This window comes from Protopterus annectens, chromosome 5.part0 (genome assembly GCF_019279795.1).
Source record: "Protopterus annectens isolate FY-2018-M chromosome 5.part0, PAN1.0, whole genome shotgun sequence".
Classification (NCBI taxonomy): domain Eukaryota; kingdom Metazoa; phylum Chordata; order Ceratodontiformes; family Protopteridae; genus Protopterus; species Protopterus annectens.
The window spans coordinates 699742252-699763234 of record NC_056735.1 but is presented as its reverse complement, the minus strand read 5'-3'; the positions used below and the strand labels follow the sequence as shown (position 1 = coordinate 699763234).

Genomic DNA, 20983 nt, shown 5'->3' with positions numbered 1-20983 from the left:
TAGAACTGCTAAACCCAAGGACTTGGGATGAAAGGAAACAAAAAGTGTTGCTCATATTTGCAAATGGCCTTAGTCTTGACCAAATAATATCGAAGCTGTCTATGTAAATCCAACTTGTGAAGAAGCAGACTGCCGAAAAGGAAAAAGGAAGGAAAATGAGAGACAACCCACTGACCACCTTGGACATAAAGAGAATTGTCCCTATGAAAAAACTCAATTTCTCAAGAAAAATACTGAGGTCCAAGTAAGGTGGAATAGACTTCCTGGGAGGCCGGATATGAAGGATACATTTAAGAACCTGTTTGACCTCAAACTAGAGGCTAGAAGAGTCAAGGGCAGACAAGCAGAAATAGTTGACAGGTGAACTTCAACTCAAGAATATGCCAACCCCAGCATGGAACAATTCACACAAATAAGGGAGAACCAGAGAGATCTCCACTGAAAAGAGATCCTGGTTATGACAAGAGTTACTACACAGAAAATCTCTTATATTTGGACAAATATGATTTCCTGGTAGTGGATTTCCTGGCCTCCTGCAGCACCCTAAGCATGTTCTGAGAAAAGAGATGCCTAAAAGGGATAAAAACCCTATCACCCAATGTCAAATGAAGTGTGGATAAGTGAGGATGGATAAGAGACCCCCTGTTGTGTGTGAAAAGGACCACCCAGTGAGGTAACTTGCGATGATTGCCCCTGGCTAAGTGAAGAAGGGGAAGCCAATGTTGTTTAGGCCAAAAGGGAGTCGCAAGCAAGACCTTCGGGGAAGAGTCTTGCTTGATCTATGATCAGGACCCTTGGAATCAGGGGAAGTAAGGTGTAGAGAAACATCCCCTTCAAAGGAAAGGATAGGGAGTCTATCTTCTAAGCTAGAGGGCTTGGGACTCTGGCAGAGAATAAAGGAAGCTGTCTTTTCAGAGTGGAGGCAAAAAGATCTACCTGTGGAATACCTCACTGATAGACAATGTCCAGAAAGACATTTCTGTAAAGCAACCATTCATGCATCTGTGTAATGGACCAGCTCAAAGAGTCTGCCACTATATTGTGCTCTGAAGGAATGTAAACAGCCTGAAAAGTCATTTGATAGTGGACAGCTAGATCCCAGACCCAAAGAGCGAGTCTGCAAAGAAGTTAGGACTGTGTCCTTCCTTTCTTGTTTATATATCACATCACTGTGGTATTGCCTGTGAAACTCTGGGGTGCCTGCAAAAAAGAGAATGAAATGCCTGGAGTTAAAAAAGCTCCCATCTCCTTGATGGTGATGTGATCTGACCTCTGAAAGGGAGACCAGAGACCCATGACTATGAGGGGAACCAAAAGGGGGCCTCCACCTCCTGTCCAAGGCGTTCAAAAAGAGTTCCTAAGATGGGACTGGAGGCTGGAAAGGAAGTCCTGGGTTGAGAGATGGCTGATGAGTCCAACACTGAGCCTGAGTTTGAGACCAGGAAGAAAAGGAACTAGGAAATCCAGTGGATGACATTGTTGAAGCCACACTGACTTGAGGAACAACTGCAGTTTTCTCATATGGAACCTGGCTAAAAGCAGCATAGGAACAGTGTAAGCCATGAATCCTAGAACCCTGAGAAAATCCCTGACTGTGACTGAAGCCTGAAGAAGAAGAGATTGAAAGAAAGTTAGAGAAATGGCCTTGGGTGGAGGCAGGAATGCCAGCAAGGGAATGGTATGGATCTGGCAACCAAGAAAAACATGATCCTGTGAATGACCTAAGACCGATTTCTGAAAATTTATGGTAAACCCCAGGCTTTGTAACAAATAGTAAACTGGAGGTACTGAAGCAGGACCAAAGGAGATGAAGCCTGAAGTCATACAGATAAGGAAAGATCTGAACTCCTCTCATCCTGCAGAAGGCAACGACAGGAGCGAGGCACTTGGTGAATACCCTTGGGGAAGTAGAGACGCCAAATGGCACAGCAGAGAAAGGAGAAAAAAAAACTTCCTGAAAGGGGATGGATGGGTAGGCATCCTTGAGGTCCAGGGATACCAAGAAGGCCTGGGAAATAACACGGAGCATGGTTTAAACAGACATCTGAAAGAAAGGGATCTTTAGCAACTTTTAGAAAGGTGTTGAGCTGAAAATGGCCCAGGGTGGGTCTCCAGTTGCTTTCCTTCCTGGGAACCAGGAACATCCTGGAATAAAAACCTTTCCCCTCATGGGTAGTGGATACAACTTAAATGGTGCCCTGAGCAAGAAAAACCTGAAGCAGTTCTGGAAAGAAAGGAAGCTGTTCCAGAGGAGGTTGAAAGATGCCCAGAAATGGAGGAAGGGATTTCTACACCATGAAATATCCTTGGTGGATGATGGACAAAACCCAAGAGTCTTGAGTGACCCTTAACCAATTAAGAAGGGAAAGGGAAAAGAAGGGATAAAGGAACCTGGCCTAGAGAAAGGGGAAGCAAACTGTCAGACAGAACCTGGTTTATCTTGAAAAAGAGGTATCTGAGAAGTAGAGGTCTGAGTAGACTTAGAAATGGGTACATGCCTAGAAAGTACAGTTGTGTATACTTACCATGTTCAAATGTATTCACTGTTGCAGTCTTGACTGTTGGGATTTCCTGCTGTAAAAGCCATTGGCCAGCCCAACTACCAGAGAAAACTGTTTTTGCCTCCCAGGCTGGTGGATGCCCTTAATGACATCAGTACGCTCAGGTATAAAGAGAGTCAGCCTGCGTCATCACTTCAGTATTTTCTTGACCCGCCTAGGAGGAGCCCCTAAGTGTACCCTAGAAGGACCAAGATAGTGTGGATCCATGGAGGCCTCAAGTGTACCTAAGGTGGACCAAGGTAGAGTGGACCCCAATCAGAGTTGGAAGGTGCAGGGTCCTTGGTTGATTCTATTAGCCTACCTGGCAGGCTGAAGGGGTAGGTGGGAGGGAAAGAAGACTGCAAAAGTGAATACACTCATACATCTACATTTATGGTAAGCATAGACAACTGTACTATGTTATTTGTGTTTCACTGTTGCAGTCCTAACTGTTGGGAATATTCCAAAAGCTTTAGAGAGGGCGGAAGGAGATTAAGGAAATGAGAGGATTCCCTGCTGGACTACAGATGCAAAACCTGCTCTAGACTTGGAAAAGTTTGCCGAAAGACCAAGTGGCTATCTCTCACATGTCCTTAGTGAGAACCCCTTTGAGAACACTGTAGAAGTAGCTGCGGAGTGTGACCTAATCAAATTAGGGGACTTTTTGCCATGATAGCTGTAACAGAAAGTGATACAATGGGAAATCCATGGGGAAATACTCTGTTCAGAAACTAGTTTTCCTTCAGAGCCTGGGGCAAGAGTAATGAACAGCTGGTCTGTTTTCCTCAATGATTTAATTCTGTCCGGGTAGAAGGATAGGATCCTATGTACATCTAGCGAATGCAGTAATCTTTCTCCCCTGTTCTGAGGATTAGAAAAGAAGGTAGGTAGATGAATGGCCTGATTCAGAGACACATTAGTCACCACCCTAGGCATGAAGGATGGATTAGTTTGAAGGGAGACTTGGCCTTTATGGAAAATGATGAAAGGCTCCACTGCCATTATGGCCTGCAACTCTGAGACCCTCCTGGCTGAAGCGATAGCCAATAGTAGGGTTGTTTTCCAGGTCAGAAATTTAAGGAGATAGAGGCTGCAGGTTCAAAAGGAGGCAACGTTAACTTTTTTTAGTACAAAGTTGAGGTACAAAGGAGGGGGTGGGTTTCCTCCTGGGGGGCCTAATGTGAATAACTCCCCTAAGAAGTTGCTTCAGCAAGGGGGGAGAATAAATTGGAGGATGATTAGAGATGTGAGCACAGATGGCTGAGGCATAGATCTTGGGGGAATAAGAGAGACCTTTCTCTCTAGTTTGGCCAGGTACTCTAGAATATTGGGAATGCTAACTGAACTTGGCTGAAGCCGGTGCTTCTGGTATCAAATTGAGAATCTTCTCCATTTGGCAGAGTAAGATTTTCTGGTGCTAGGCCTTCTAGCCTCTTAAAATGGTCTGCAACTGCTAACTCAAGTTGGAGGTATACTAAGGCACTGTGGAATAAACCTGGCTGAGAGTCAGAGTCTGAAGACTGGGGTGCACAAGCCTTCCCTTGCTCTGGGTGAAGAGATTCACGCTCTGTGGTAATATCAAAGGCTTTTGATTGGTGGGCTTGAACAGGAGGGGGAACCAGTGCTGCCTGGGCCAGTCCGGATCTATCAGAATGGCCTTTGGGTCCTCCTCCTTGATCTTCACAAGCACTAGAGGCAACAGAGGTAAAGGTGGGAAGGCATAAATGAAGAGGTGTGTCCATGGGAAGGAGAAGGCATCTATTCTCTAGGAAGATGTCTGCCTTGTCCTGGTGCAGTACTTCTCCAGGTGAGCATTATCCTTGTTTTGTTATTGTGTAGAAAACTTCTGGATGGAGATGCCATTCATGGGGGTCTGTCAGAGTCCTGCTGAGTTGATCTGCCAGGGTATTCTTTTCACCTGACAGGTGTTGTGCCATGAGATGCAGGCCTAGGGGATTGTGCCATCTCCCATATTTGCATGGCTAGAAGGCACAGGGTGTAAGAGTGCGTGCCTCCTTGGTTGTTTATGTACCACATGACTGTAATATTGCCTGTTTGGACTACTAGAACCCCTGGATCCCATTTGCCCTTGAAAGCCATTAAACCGTTTTGTACTGCTATGAGTTCTTTCCAATGTATGTGCCTCCTTCTGTGTTGAGCAGGGCATAATCCTTGAGTTTGGAGGTACAGTGTGGGCACACCATGCTGACTACAAGGCATCTGTGGTGAGGATTTGGCCCTGGGGCAAAAATCTGAAATATAGGCCTTGATTCTGGGTGCAAGCCTGTGCCCACCATGCAAATTCCTACTTGAGGCAAGGTATCAAGGGTATCTGGGCATCCAGTGACAGCTCTGGCACCACATGCTCTTCAGGTATCACTGCAGCTTCCTCATGTGCAGCCTGGCTAGGGGCACCATGAGAATACAGGATGCCATGAACCCAGTGCTCTGAGGAATTCCCTGGCTGTGATGCTCTGATTTTCCTGTATTTGTAGGAAGTAACTGGTTAAATAGGTGACTTAAGGTTTAGAGTGAATCCTAGAGAAGTCAGGAGGATCCTGTGTGAATTTCAGATCTCTGTTGATCTTTAGAATGTCTACAGCTTGTATTAAGCAATCATTCAGGTAAGGGTAAATCTGGACCCCTTTGGTTCTGCAATAAGCAATGACCAGTGCCAAGCACTTCTGTGAAACCCTTGAAGCAGTAGACAACCCAAAGGGTTGAAAACTGATAGTGACAGCAGCTTGCTCTGTAGCAAAGAAAGCTTGTGTGTAATTTCTGAATAGGAAGTAGGCATCTTTTAGGTCTACTGAGACCATGAAGGCCTGAGGAGTTATCATGAATAGTAAGTTTTGAAGTGTAAGCATTCTGAACTTTGGTATTCTGAGGAATTGGTTTAAGTTGGACAGGTCCAGAATAGGGCACAAAGATCCTTGCTATTTGCACTTTACATTTTTTAATATAGTTCCCTACTCTTTCTCGTTTGTATTTATCTGTGAAAATATTTAAATTTAAAGATATTAAAGAAAGCATTGCTGTATTAAAAAGTTATTATTCCCACCTTTTCGGTATAACAGCTTTTTTGTTAAATGCCTAGTTCCAGCTTTTGCGTTACATGCATACACTGTTTTGCAGGTTGAACTTTTAAATAGCTGTTTCTTCCCATATACACTTGAGCCTATGTCACATCTTATAAAACTTTTGTTTCACTGAAAGCCCTCAAAAAAAAAAAAAACGATAGCCCTCTAAATTCTATTAACTTAATACTAACACACAAAACTATGTACAACTTCAAATGTTTAAGTTTTACCCTCCTAATAGGAACAGAAGTCCAAAACTGACAGCCACACTCACAAAGTAAAAGCCTTTCCCTTTCTGTTCTTCTGGAACTGGCTTCACCCCTCCCTGAGAGCACAGAATCTGTATCTGTTCCACAGCCCGAGTTTTTTGATTCGCGGGTACATTCGGGAAACCTGAGTATACTAAGGGCTCTTTGAAAGTGCGTTCGTAACCATTTGCAACAATGTTTAGAACCCACTGATCTGAAATAACTTGGGTCCAGTTTGGCAGGAAGAGAATGTCTTCCTCCTAGTTTTGGGGTGGTGGTGGGAGAGTGGAGTGGAGGAATTCAGCCATAAATGTTCTCTGGTTGGGGCCAGTGACCTAGAACTCCCTTGCCTGGATGTTTCAGAGGTCCATTGCCTTGATATCTGTTGGTAATGCCTTTGACTGGAAGCTCTGCCCTTTTGAGGCCTTCTCTGTTTACACCTAGGCTGGGAAGGAAAGGACCAATGCTTGGTCTGAACGTTCCTGCTGAACCTAGCTGGTTGTACTTGCGGGAGGTCCTTAACTCTTTGCATCGACTTTGCCTTGTCTTCCATCTTTTTGAGTACTGCTTCAGCTGTTTGGTTCAAAAAGTCTGTTTTTGTCAAGGGGAGGGTCCAAAAGGATAGTCTTTATGTGATCGGGGAGACATTGCTCCTTAAGCCATGCATGTCTCCTAATCACTGAACCAATGACAGCTGCCCTACAAGATGCCACCATTGCATCATAGCCACAATGCAAAGAGTGTTTACCCACCTGGGAAGTAGAATGACAAGTCCAAAATTTCTTACACAGGTTTTTATGTCCCATGGTTGAAATCTTTTGCTAGAGTTGAATCAGGATGGTTTGCTGATATTTGATCATATGGAACTGACAGCTGAAGGCCCTCACACAGTGTAGTGGAGGTGTATACCTTTTTTACAAACTTGTCTATGGCCCTATTTTCCTTGTCTTTGGGCAGGGCATTCTTGGCGGCACTGGGCCCTGTGCCCTTTAGGCCCTGGAGTAGCAACTTCTGGATCAGCTGAAGGATTTTTAAACAGATATTTATGGGTATCTTGCACCCTATAAAATCTGACTGGCTGCCTAAGGACAGGGAGAAGTGAGTCATGGCTTATAGAGGTATCCTGGAAAACATCCTCTTACCACATCCAAAATGGGAGGGATAGCTAAAGGTTTGTGTTCAGGGAGGTCCAAGAACTCCCTAACTCTCTTCTTGGCTAGGGGTAATCTTGTGCTTCCCACTGAAAATGTTGCTGCATAGCATGAAGGGTTTCCCCAAAAGTTTGATCCTCTGGAGGTGAAGCTGAGGGAAGGTTCTCCTCAGAATCTGATTCCTCAAAGAATGTGTAAGAGGGTCCTTCCTCTGAGCCAGAGTCTTCCATGTCTGAATCCTGTTCAGATAGCAAGGGATCTGGGTAAGTATTAGTATAGTCATCCCTCTTCCTTTTCCCTGGGGTAGCTTCACCTGTGGTCTATCTGGCACTTAAAATGTTAATTAAGTCCTCAGCAAGCTTAATCAAATCCTGTTGGGATCCCAGTAACTGGGAGCCCATAGGCCTAGGCAGAGGCCTTGCCACACTGCCTTTCTTTGGGGTGGATTTGGCCTTAGGCCTAAGTGCATCTGATGCCCTGGAGCCTGACTCTTTGTGAAAATGCACCAGTGTAGGCCTAGGCCTCACTGTACCATCAGTTAACGAGCACTCGTCAGAAGCCGTGGCATGCTGAACGACCTCGGACCCAACCGATGAGCTGAAAACGTGAACAGTGGAAGCTGAAGGAACCGAAGGCATGTTGGACTCCAAATGGGTCTCAACAGAGGCCTGGGTTGCTGTTTCAAATGTCGAAGGGGGCTGTGAATGTGCTTCACCTTCTTCAATAATCATCAGTCTAGCAGGAGCGTCAGGAGGGGAGCATAAGCATTGTCATCCCATGACTTTGGCTTAAGTTGATTCTCTTTTTTGCACTTATGTAGCTCAAGATAGGGATGATCAGCAGACACTATCAGACATTGTTCAACTGATTCTTGTCTTAGAAAATGAGCTAAGAATTCGGCCCTACGTCTAATCATTCTAGCATTAAACCTAGCACAGAAATTAAAATTAGGGACGTTGTGGTCTGGGCCTAAGCCAGTAGCACAAAGAGTATGGAAGTCTCTGTGTACAATTGTTTACCACAGCAGATAATTATTTACTTTACCTGATATGAGTTAAGAGAAACAGAAGAGAGTTCCCCAACAGGGTACTTATCTTTCAGACAACTTCTCTCTGGTGCAGACTGACCAATGCACTTGTACACTGCTTCGGGATCCGGCAGCAAGAAAAGACTGAAGTGATGACGCAAGCTAGCATCCTTAATACCGGAGTGTTCTGACATCAGTAAGGGCGTCAATCAGCATGGGAGGTGAAAACAGTTTTCTCTTGTAGCCAAGCCGGCCAAGGGCTTTCACGGCAGGAAATCCAAACAGTCAGGACTGCAACAGTGAAACACAAAGAACATCACATTTTACCTTTGGGTGGAGGGAGACTGTCTGTGAACAAAGGCAGATTTGGATGGATAACTCCTCTGAAATTTTGGGATAAGGAGAACCAAAACACATTTCAATGCCTGCAAAGTCTTACCTTTGTCATTGAGGGACTTAAAAAGCTCAGCAGGAGCAGAGCCAAAAATATTCTTATCATCAAGAGGGGGATCCAACAATTTAGCTGTAATGTCATCAGGCAAAGGCTGACGATGGGACTTTATGGACAGTTTAATTGTTTTTGATTCACCTGTTATTGCTCCAGATGATACTGATTTGAATGCCCAAATGATATGTGAAGTTCACAAAAAACAGGGATTTACTAATTACGATTACACTGATTTGGAGAATAAGGATGCTCATTTTGATTAGTTAAAACACAACTTTTGTGCCCTGTTTTTGTGTTGATATTGCTGACATTTTAACAAATTTGAAATTATACATTAGACAGTTAAACCTGAAAATGTTTTTTTCCTCTTCAAGTCAAAACAATTGTAATTTCAACAATGAACAGTCATTACAGAGAAGTACTTTTATTCCCCCGTACCATCCTGACATTTTAGCCCCTTGAGAAATTATGTGAGAGAGACTTTACAAAAATTCTGATTGAGAACAGAAATGTTACTGACAATGTGGCAGTGGAGGAAAGGTCTGTGTTGAGGGAGTTGATAAAAAAAAAAAAAAAAAAAAGAAGTTAAGTACCTACCATAACGTTCCATGTTTGTTGTCCTTCATCTCACCTTCCTTCTTGCTGGTTGGGTTCGGAGCCGATTCTTGGCTCCGACTCGACCAATTTACTATAGCTCGAGAGCTTATACTGGCTCGAGGCTAAGCCCTATCCCAACATGCCTAGCGGTAGCTACCCAGATCTCGTTTGCAATAGCCCACAATAGACAATCATAGTAAATGCAAATTTTACTAAGCTCTTACACATTTAAGGTTAGGAAGGAAAGAGAAAAAACAAGACATGGTTAACTAACCTGGTATGTCAACAGGAAACTCAGCCAGTGTAACTAATGAAGGAATTCCTCTCGATCCTCCAGGAAGGGGGAAGGAGGGGGGACACAACAAGAAAGTGAGATGAAGGACAACAAACATGGAACGTTATGGTAGGTACATAACTTCTTTATGTTATGTTGTCTCATTTTGCCTTGTTCTTGCTGGTTGGGACCGCGTCCCCAGCACCTGGTTCTTGGGTGTCTCACTGGAACAAACTTTTCAGGACAGTGGAACCAAAGGATGCCCTGTTCCGGGAGACCACATCCACTTTGTAATGAGCGATAAAGGTATGAGGATTTGCCCATGATGCTGCTGCACAGATTGAATCTAAAGGCAATTTGGCTTGGAAGGCAACAAAGATAGCTAAGGCCCTGGTTGAGTGTCCTCTGGCCCTCCCTGGAAGCTTCTTTTTATTCAAATCATAAGAATAACTGATTGTGTCTGACAGCCACTTAGATAAGGTCACTTTTGAAACTGGAGAACCTTGTTTATTATCAGCAAAGGAAACAAATAATTGATCTGATTTTCTAAGGTCTTTGGTCCTGTGTAAATAAAAACTTTAATTGTCTATGAACATCCAATTGGTGGAGTCTATACTCTGCCTTGTCGCCATAATTGGGGAAGAATACAGGAAGCTCAATGGACTGATTTAAATTATACTCTGAACATACCTTTGGCAAGAAGAAGGGCTGGTTCTAAGAGAGACTCTATATTTGTGAAAAATGAGATATGGCGGGTGAATAGATAAAGCGTGTAATTCAGAAACCCATCTAGCTGAAGTGATGGCAATCAAGAAAAGTGTTTTCTAGGATAGAAATTTTAGGGGGCAAGATGCTACTGGTTCAAAGGGTGGAAGAACCAGACAGGCTAAAACTAAGTTTAGGTCCGGGGGGGGGGGGGGGTTCTCTTAACGGGGGCCGTAAAAAGAGTTGTACCTTGTAAGAATGCTCTGCACAACGTATGGGACATGATGTTAGAGCCCAACTCCCCTACATGAAAATTGGAGATGACAACTAGTTGGACCCTAACAGTAGCTGCAGCTGCCCCTCATTCAAAGGTTTCGGCCAGGAAATCAAGAATCTTGTGAACAGGAGCAGTGAAGGGATCAATATCATTACTCTTCACCCAATAAGAGAACCTCTTCCATTTGCTAGTGTAAATATTCCTGGTAGTGGGCTTGTGAGAGGACACTAGGATGTGTTGTACTGCTGGGGAAATGTTGAGGAGCCTGGCTAAGACTGGAAGTGGAGAAACCAAGCAGTCAGCTTGAGAGTTTGAAGGGAAGGATGGAGCCCACTTGACTGATGCATCAGGAGGTCCGGAACTGGGTCCAGTATCCAAGCCTCCACGAAGATGATGGCGGAGAAACGGAAACCATATTTGATGAGGCCAGTAAGGAGCAATGAGGATGAGTTTGCAGTCCAGCGACTTTGCTTTTTGAAGTACCTCTGAGATTAGAGGGAAAGGAGGAAAGGCACAGAGTAGTCCCGGAGGCCAATTGTGAACAAGTGCATCCCTGGGTGACTGTCCCGGTGGAGGGACTAGGCGAAGTAGCTGCTGCATTTGTTGTTGAGAGAGTGGCAAAAAGATCGCTGCATGGCTGACCCCATTTGCGAAAAATCAAATCCGCAACTTCTTGCTTCAGGGACCACTCATGAGGCATGAGGATAGCCCTGCTGAGCCTGTCCGCTATCACGTTGGGTTCAGAAAAAGTTGGGAAGACATCGGCCATTGCCATACTCAAAGGGACTCCCAACACAAGGGGTAAGATCTGGTCCCACCCTGCTTGTTGTTGTACCATATCACTGACATATTGTCCGTCTGAAATGCAATGGTCCCAGTAGGTAGAGTCTTGAAGTGCTTGCAACGCCAGAAGCACTGCTCTCATCTCTAGAACACTGATGTGCAAATGGTACTCGTGAGGTTGCCACATTCCTTGGACAGTCTGTCCCAGATAATGCCCCCCCCCCCCCCATCCAAGAGGCGTCCATGGTCACTGTGGCTAATGGATGGGGGTCTAGAAAGGGTCTGCCCAGAGTCACCTGGGGAAGTCAAGCCACCATACTAAGTCTTTTCTGTAAGATTCCATGATCAGGATCATGTGTGACATTGGTAAATCCTGGAAAGCCCATTGAGTGAAGAGAAGCCAGTGCACAATCCTCATGTGGAAGCGAGCCATAGGAACTAGAGTAATTCCTGTGGCCATTGAGCCCAAGACTTGCAATACTTTTCTTGCCTGAACCCTCATCTTTTTTATGAGAAATGAAACTTGCTGATGAATGGTTGATACCCTGTCTTGAGGCAGCTTTGCTATCATGTGTCTTGTATCTAAGTCTGCCCCTATGAAGGTAACAGACTGACAAGGCAACAAGGCAGACGTTTCGTAGTTTATTGTGATGCCTAGCTGGGAACAAGTCTGAATTGTGTAGTCCCGTGCTTTGATAAGGTGATGCACGGTGGTGGCATTGAGAAGCCAGTCATCTAGATATGGAAACATCTGGAATCCTAGATACCTCAGGTGAGCTGTGATCACTGCCATACACTTGGGTGAACACCCTGGGGGCTGTGGTGAGACCAAACGGCAGAGCTCTGAACTGATAATGACTGGCTCTCAGCCAAAAGCGTAGGAATCTCCTGGATCGGCTGTCCATTTTTATGTGGTAGTACGCATCCTAAGATCGATGGAGCACATCCAATTGCCCTGACACAAGAAGGGAAGAATGGACTGCAGTGTTACCACCTGGAACTTCATCTTTTTTTTTACAGATTTGTTTAGCTTGCTGAGATCCAAAATGGGTCTCCAGTCCCCTGTCTTTTTTGGAACTAAAAAGAACCTTGAGTAAGTTCCGGATTCAATTTGGTTTGTGGGGACTTCTTGGACGGCTCTTTTTTCTAGCAATCTTTGTAGGTCTAGGATTGCCTGATCCCGAAGACTGGGTGGAACATCTGGGATAGAATGTTTTTCTTTTGAGGGGGGTAACTGGGAAAAGGGAATTTTGTAAACCCTGGATATTACTAACAGTACCCATGCTTCTTTAGTGAGTTTGCCAGACTGCTGGGTACAATGATAGTCTGCCCCTGACTGCCTCCAGAGGCAGACAGTCGGACCTCCCTTCAGGAGTGCTGGAAGGACCTAGCAGAGAACGTATCTCTGTCACCTTGCTGTTGCGGATCCCCTTTGTCGCGAGGCCGGCATCTTCCATTGTTGTTTCCCCCTCTGCCCCTGGGGGAAAATCTCTACGTATGTCAGGCGAAGCTCCCTGGGATTTTCAAAACCACATCTTTCCACTCTTCTGACCTTTAGGTTGGGGTCTAGATGGAGTGGAAAAAAAAGACTCCTACGGCAGAGAGAGTCTTGCCATCTTGTTCACACCTGGTGAGTCTCTTTTACCTGAGGCCCAAACAAGAAAGAGCCATAAAGGGGGTATTGGTAAAGGAAGACTTGAAAGGTTCCGCAAACAGACAAAGGCGCATCAATGGAGTGTCTCCACAAAGCAACTCCAGTACCTGCTGCCCTACTCGCTCCATCTGCCGCACAAGAAATGAACCTCATGGAGGAGTTAACAACTGAAGTGAAGGTCACAAGTTGGGAAGCTGCCATGTTCGCAACTCCTTCAGCTGTAGGATCATGCAGGGTATCGCCTAACTCCTTTAAGAGATCCCTCTGAAGTCGTGTGAAGTGTGACAAGAAAATCAGCGACCTGAGAGTAAAGGTCGCTGAAGAGAACATATGCTTCCCATACCTGTCCATTGTACGGGACTCCTTGTTCGGCAGATGGACAGACTAAGAAGTTTCCGCAAATTCCGTCTTAGTGGCTTCTGCCACTACCATGGCATCAACAGGAACCCCTTTGGAAAGGAAGGATTTGTCCTCGGATGCAGTTATAAATTTATTTGGTCTCCTCGGAACTGGTTCCATGGTGTCTGGAAAGCTCCATGCCTTTCGACTCACTACAGACAAAAGCGGGTCAAAAGGCAGAGACACCCAAGAGGTGGAGGGTCTGGAACCAAATGCGTCCAGGTAGACAGACTAGTCCTCAGAAGGGGCTAGGGACTTCCAGCCACCCCTCTGTCTAAGGATTTCCAAGATGTCCGAAAAAGAGACATCTTCAGAGGGGGACCATGGGGACCCTTCCAATTCATCCAAGTCTGTATCTGAAGTGATGGACTCAGGGGACTCTAGATGCTTCCTCTTGTATCTTTTCTTCCGAGGGACCTCCTCTGAGTGTTCAGGGGAGGTTTTGGAAGAAGTGGGGTCGCCGAATGGGGTGTCCAGGGTAATAGGTTCCCTACGCTTGGAGGCAGAAGGAGGGTCAAAGGCAGGCACAGGCACCGAGGGAGAGGGAGCCAATGGAGCCGAGGGTGGAGTGGTTTCAGAAGACAGCACGCTCCTCATCACCTTGAAGGCGCCACGGTCCCGAGTCGAAGGAGCCTCCTGCTCCAAAGAGCTCGCGGATCTTCTGCAAACAGAGAGCGAAGGCTCCGAGCTTGATGTGGGAGTCTAGCTCATTTGCACTGATGCTCCAAGAGGGAGAGCAGGGTCGGACAAGGGTCCGATACCACTTCCCCCTCGGAGCCGGCGAGAGGGCTTCAGAGCGCAGATCCCTCGACGGACTGAGACATCGAGGAGATTGGAGTGGGTGTCGGAACCGATAAAGGAGAAGTAACCAGAGCCGGCGGTTCCACCACCATGACCTCCATGCACTCAGGCTCCGAGCACAAGACAGTCGGAGGAGGAATCGATGGAGAAGCTGGATGGGCCGAAGGAGCCAATTCCTTATGGGCTGGGCTCGAAAGTAATTTGGCAAGTGCCTGTGACTTGAGGAGCCTACTGACTACTCTCTCAACACATCATGATCCAAAAGCCTGGAAGACAGAGAGGAGTGAGAAGAGGACCAGTGACTGCCTGCTCCAGATTGCAGCAACAGAGATTGTGGAGCAGAGCGCACTGGCTCCAAAGGAGGAGACCTGGTTCTTTTATGGGTCTGGACTGGCTTCGAGGATACTGATGGAGCTGTCGGAGACATCGCTTTGTCAGAGCCAGCACTGGGAACTTACAGAGCCGAAGGTTTGACAGTGGATTTAGATTGTTCAAAGCTCGGAACCGATGAGGATGGCTTAGTGGATTTTTTGGAAAATTTAGCTGGCTGAGGACCCTGAGACGAAGAATCTTGAGGGTTCTTCAAAGGCCATGCAAAATTAACTTGTTCTTTCTCTCCTGCAGGACTCTCGAACTGAAAGCACGACAAATAAAGAACGAGTCCTGCAGGTGAACAGCCCCTAAACAGTATACCATAAGGGACATTTTTTGGCAACAAGAGTCGCATTTTTTGTACCCAGAGGGTTTCGACTCTTTGGACATTGTGGATAATTAAACAAAAAATACAACAGCGAAAAACAAGGCTGTAACAGCCAGCAACACACAACAATTAACACTACTAACAAGGCTGTAAGAAAGGATTTTTTTTTTAAAGGGAAAGAGAAGAAAAAAGGGGGAGAGCCTCTAAGTAAAACGGCGACTCCCCCAATAGGAGAGCCTCTAACTTAAATGGCTACGACGAAAAGGTGGGGAAGAAAAAGTACAACCCTCTAATTTAAACGAGCTCAAAGGGCCTGAGAAAGAAAACGATGGCCAAGAACAACCAGCAGCAACAGCAGAAGAAGGTTAGACTAAAGGGGTAAATATACACTCTAACAAGTTAATTAAGTCAGTAAAATCCTAGACAAGATTACAATACATATGACAAAACTCAGAATACTTTGCCTGACCCAGTAGTTGCAATCTCCACATTGTAAGCAGCAAAGGAGATTTGGGTTGCTACCGCTAGGCATGTTGGGATAGGGCTTAGCCTCGAGCCAGTATAAGCTCTCTAGTTACAGGAAATCTGCAGAGTTGGAGCCGAGGATCGGTTCTGAACCCAACCAGCAAGAATGAAGGCGAGATGGGACAACATAACATCAGAGGTTTCAGACATAGGGAACCAGACAAGGGAGGTGGTGTTGAAGTAATGACCACAACTGATTATAGTTCCAGGATGCATGAGATTCTCAATGACAAATATACTTATGATAGGATATCCAGAAGCAAAATCAACAGGGCTTATACTAATATAGATCTTTATTTACTAGATGCACTTTTTCAGGGGTCCACAGACCAAGTAGAATACAACTATTTGACAGATGAGCACCCAATATTGCCGGTTATTTTCAGTATCCCAAAAGTCCACAAGGATATTAATAATCCACCTTTTAGACCAATAGTTGCTGCAAGGAGTTCGAAAACTGAACCCCTTCCAGCATTTGTGGACAATTGGGCTAAAGTTGCTGAGCACATTCTTAAGGACTCTTGGCATTGCCTGGAACGTTTAAGAGCATTAAATGGTAATGTTCACTACACATTTGTCACAACAGATGGGATAAATTTATTCACTGTAATTCCCCATGATCAGGTTTATACAGGTTTCATGAAATCTTTTAAACAGTTGGAGGGTTGATGAAACCAAAATAAATTTCTTTGCTTGAATTGATGGAGATAATTTTGAAAAACAATTTTTTTTAAGTTCTGAAGGTGAATTATTCAATCTAAGGACAGGGGTAGCGATGGGGACCAGGTGTGCCCCTGTCTTTGTAAATTTAGTCCTTTACTGGGAAAACCATTTTGTGTTCACTTCAACATTTATGGAGAACATCAGGTTGTACAATAGGTTTTTAGATGATATACTCATCCTATGGAGTGGTAACACATCCCAAATAGAGGAGTTCATTGAATACTTGAATAATACAACTTCTTTCCTCAGATTTACATATACTTGGCACTCAGATGAGATCAATTTTCTAGCTAGAAAATTGACTCCACAAGGTTTAAGCAGCAACATCTACAGGAAAGAAACACATTCTAACTCTTTATTACATTTTAAGTTGTCACCCTTGGCATCAAAGAAAAAGCATTGTCACAGGACAAATGGTAAGAACATCTTGATTAGTTCGTGACAACAATTTGTTTAAGGAAGAGCTGTTTAAGCCGATTGGTATGTTTTTGGAGAGGGTAGATCCCTTGAAATTGTTACTCAGTGTCAAGAAAAAGATTCCGAAGAGGGAAACCTTGTACACCCTGATTTTGAGAAAATTTGTTGTAGGGTCACAAGCTGAGAAGGCTATCAAAACATCAGATGTTTGGATACTGAAATATAATACATTGGCCCCCCAACTGGTTACAGCCCTGAATAAAAGTTGGAGTGTTTGTTTGGATACCAACACTAAATTAATATTGGGTAACACAACAATAGTAGTATATAGTAGGGGAAAAATCCTCGAAACACACAAGGGACTAACTAAACACCATCTTTCTATGATGTTCAAATGCGGGGCATGCAGGTACTGCAGGTATATAAACAATGGCCCTTATGTGATGATTACAAACTACAATGTTTCTGTGGCATGCCCTGGGAAATCCAATTGTAATACATCTATGTTAGTGTACGTAGCAACTTGCACTGCCTGCGATAGTTTCTATGTGGGTAAGACAAACCGCAGGCTTCGGGATAGTATATCAGAGCATTTAATGTCCATTAAAAATAAAACTGTGCATAATGCACTTTATTTGCACAGCATGCAGTGCAAAAATTTCAAAAAATGTATTTTTTTGTGGTGGATAGGGTTTACAGCAACGAAAGAGGTGGTGACCTTAAAACAGAGGTTGAGGTCAAAGAATTTAGATGGCAGCTTAGGGTGAATGCTCCGAGTCCACCTGGCTTAAACGATAGTATTTCCCTGATGCCCATGTTAAAACAAAGGGCAAATGTGATTTAAGGTTGTTTTTGCCTAACATAAAAAAACCTTTGTTTCAAGGCTGGGTTTGTTCTCTTCAATGTTACTGACTGTTCATACACTTCACATTGGGCTTAAGCAACACATTTAAGCATTAATTAAACTCCCCTTCCCATTTATTATCACATGGGAATAATTTGTTATATTAAGTTGTATTACATATATTTTTGACATGTATTTTTAAATACTTTGTGTAGATTTTATAGACGTTAGTACATGTGATTAATTATTTGGATAGAAGGAAGTGATATTTTCATGATGTCATCTTTAATGTCAGCACTGATTGGTGATGTCAATGTATTGTTTAGTATTTAAATGGTTGTTTTAATTGATCCAAATGCCTCTGAAGAAGCCACTGTAAGTTCACGAACGCGCTTAGTCGTTTGGTTATTACCATTACTTTTATTAAAGTGTAGTGGCTGTTTCAAGTGATCTGGATTTTTTTTTTTACTTTATCTGGTTTGTAAAGGCTGACAATAAAACTAATAGTAATGTCTCAAAACAGAACCAAATGCAGCAGCCCTAAAGGGAGCATCAGCTGTATCATAGCTACATTTAATAGATTGTCCAGCCACTTGAGAGGAAGCCCAATAAAGAAAGATCCAAGACTTTTCCCTCTGAATCAGGGAGGTCAACAACTGCCTGAGAAGCTTAAAAAAGTAGGACTAAAACATAACAGGTCATATGAGTCTAGTAATTAACAGCCCTAAAAGCCAGGGTGGCAGCAGTATACACATTTTTTCCTAGACATTCCATGGCTCTGCTACCTTTATCAGAAGGAAGTAGTTTGGCACTTTGTAAAATCTGTCAGGTTTCTTAGGGGATGGAGAGTGAGAATCAGTGTAACACAGACTGCTAAAAAGGTATCTAAAAGGGCAGCTAAGGCTGGAGGAACAGTAAAGGGTTTGGGAGACTCCATTTGGTGGAGTTCATAATATCTCTTGAATATCAGAAACAAGAGAACAGTCCCATTTGACATATTCCATCTTGCAATAAAAAATGACCCCAAAAGAGGTTTCTTCTCAGGGAGAATCGAGACTAACAGATTCCTCTTCCTTAGATCCATAATCCAAAACGGAAGGGATTCCTCTTCCTTAGATCCATAATCCAAAACGGAAGGGATTTGAGAAGAATATGCCAAAGACTATTCCCCAGAATCCAAATCCTCTTCAGAGGACTCCTGCTCTCTAGGCCTCTTAAAAGGAGTACATGACCTGGGTGGAGGAGGCACAAAAACACCTTGAGGAGACTTTAAGGACATTAAGGCATTAAACAATCCCTGGGTAAAATCCTGCCATTCACACTGGGGATCTTTAACAGCAGGGGAAACATGCTTGGTATTTTGTTTTTCTTATGAGGGATGTCTGCCTGAAAAACCCTAGAAAGTTCAGGCCCTAGCTGACACTCAACCAATGTAGTAGGAATCTCTTTGCGGCACCACCATTGGTCCCAAGATAAAATCAGCCAAGGTTCCTCCTCAATGTCTGGAGAGGACATACGAAAAGTCAGATCCATGCCGGCCTCCAATGGGGTCACGGCACAGGAATCTGAAATAACAACCGAACGATCCTCTGGGCTTTCACTAGCCTCGACAGAGCTGTCTGGATCAGAGTGGAGTTTTTTTGGCCTTCTTTCAAAGAAGGCTGCTGACTTTCAAGAGAGGAAGACTATGCCATAGCACCTTGGCCAACAATTCTAGACACTGGTTCCCAAGGTAAATTGATAAGGAGGAGAGACAACTATGTACAGTCGTAGGAACAAAAGCTTGGCAGACAGAACACTGAGTATGGTTTTGAGAGGCAATCAAACAGAACAGAGACTGACTCTGAAGGTCTTTATGGGGAATGTGCCTCCCATATTGACATTTTCCCCTTCTGGATGACCTGTAAACACACCAAAATAAAAATAGGAGGAGATCAGAAACATCAGTGAGACACTTACCTGAAACATGGTTCAGTAACCAGCACAGAAGGAGCATTCAGAATGATGTTCCATGATGGCATTCAGACTGGCAGCAAAGAAGTTCTGAGGTATGTACATCCATATGTCACTTTTATGCCCTACTCCTTGAGCTGGGAGCATACTTGTGACATACGACATCCAAAAATTCCAAAGGCTTTGGTATAGTGGCCAGATGTTGGGGCCACGCTTGGCAGAAGATCCCTTATGTAAAGAATACAGCAACAGTGAGATGGAAGACCATCATACATTATGAGCCCAGGTTACAAACATAATCTAGCTTCACCAGAATAACATCCACTGACTTGGTTTCCAGCAGGATCCGTGTGCTTATCATTCAGAAAACGAACCATCACAAGTATATACTGCACTGGGTTACCTGTTAGAAAGGCTATTTGCAGGGTCTGTATTATAACGATGGAAGTTAAGAATTTCGAACACTCACAGAAGCGGAAATTCAAGAACTCGAAATCACTACTGTGGGGGGTTGCATCCCCCCCCGTTAAATATATATTCCAACTCCAAGATTGCACTACAGTGAGGAAAGGGCAAATATTCCGATCTTCACTGTACTGCGATCAAAAAATAACATCGAGTTCCTGAATTTTCGCTCATGTCAGCGTTCGAAATTCTAAATTTTCATTGTTATAATACAGACCCTATTTGCAGTGCTTAAACAAATAGTGTCTCGTTGTTCATAGGTTCATACTAGGTTATCTGCCCTAGGGCATTTATAAGCCTAGCCAGAGTGTGTTTGGCTTTCGCCACCTATTTTAAATTAATTTTGCCATGCCCTTTTTCGAGGTTAGTATACTGTGCCTCTGTCTAACAGTGACACAGAAGTGATACCCGGGGTAAACCTACGATCTCCCATTCACTCATCAAGATTCCTCTTGAAGACCGTCAATGAGGGACTCTGCCTAACCTGGACTGGGATTTTATTCCAGAGTGAAGGGAGCCTCTGGGTTATGAATCTGTCCCTCCAGCATGTCCTATTTATTTCAGTGCTGAGGTTCAAGTCTCTCGGCAGCTCGATGGGATTTGGATTTTCTGAGGTGCAGCATGTCCATTAATTCGGGTTGGACATGGCTTTATCGTCAGGCACAGATCGCCTCTGAGCAGGCGGTATGCCACTGAGTAGAGCTGGAGTTTCTTTAACCGGGCAGCATATGGCATCTCTTTGAGCCCTTTGATCCTCTTGGTGAGGTACTTTTGGGGTCTTTCCAGTTGCTGCAGGTGTCTGGTAAGGTACATCCCAAAAGGGGCATTGTACTCAATTATGGGCCTGATAAGGGATGAGTAAAGAGGCACGATGACCTCCCCTGATCTAGATGTGAATCCCTTCATGATTAGGTGGGCTATATAAAATGTTCTTCTAACCACTTTGGCCACGTGGTTGTTAAATGAGAGATTGCTATGAACGTGGGTCCCCAGGTCCCTAATTACTTCTTCTGTACTTAATGGATTACCACCTATGAGGTAATTTGTGGGCACTTTGTTTTTGCCAAAGGGGATGACTATACACTTTTTGCGTTTAGCTTGAGGACATGGCTCTGGCACCAGTTGTCTGTTTCTATGAGTCCCTTTTGGAGGATGCTTGTGTCGGCTAGAGAGTCGATTATGGCACCCAGTTTGCAGTCATCTGCGAACTTGGTCAGCCACAGTCCTTCCGTGTTGGCCTGTACCTCCAAGAAATATATACCGAACAAGAGAGGTCCCAGGACTGAGCCTTGTGGGACGCCACTTGTAACTGGTTTGGAGTCTGACATGGCTCCAGCAATTCTAACCATGTGGGTTCTGTCCTTGAGCCAGT

The 20983-nt window shown here is 44.4% G+C and overlaps 1 protein-coding gene across 7 annotated transcripts in view; it reads right to left on the bottom strand.

Moving 5' to 3' along the window:
* The window catches only part of MSL3 (MSL complex subunit 3), a 1154348-nt gene that overhangs the window by 664898 nt on the left and 468467 nt on the right, over positions 1-20983 (bottom strand). The gene's annotated exons all lie outside the window — the stretch shown is intronic.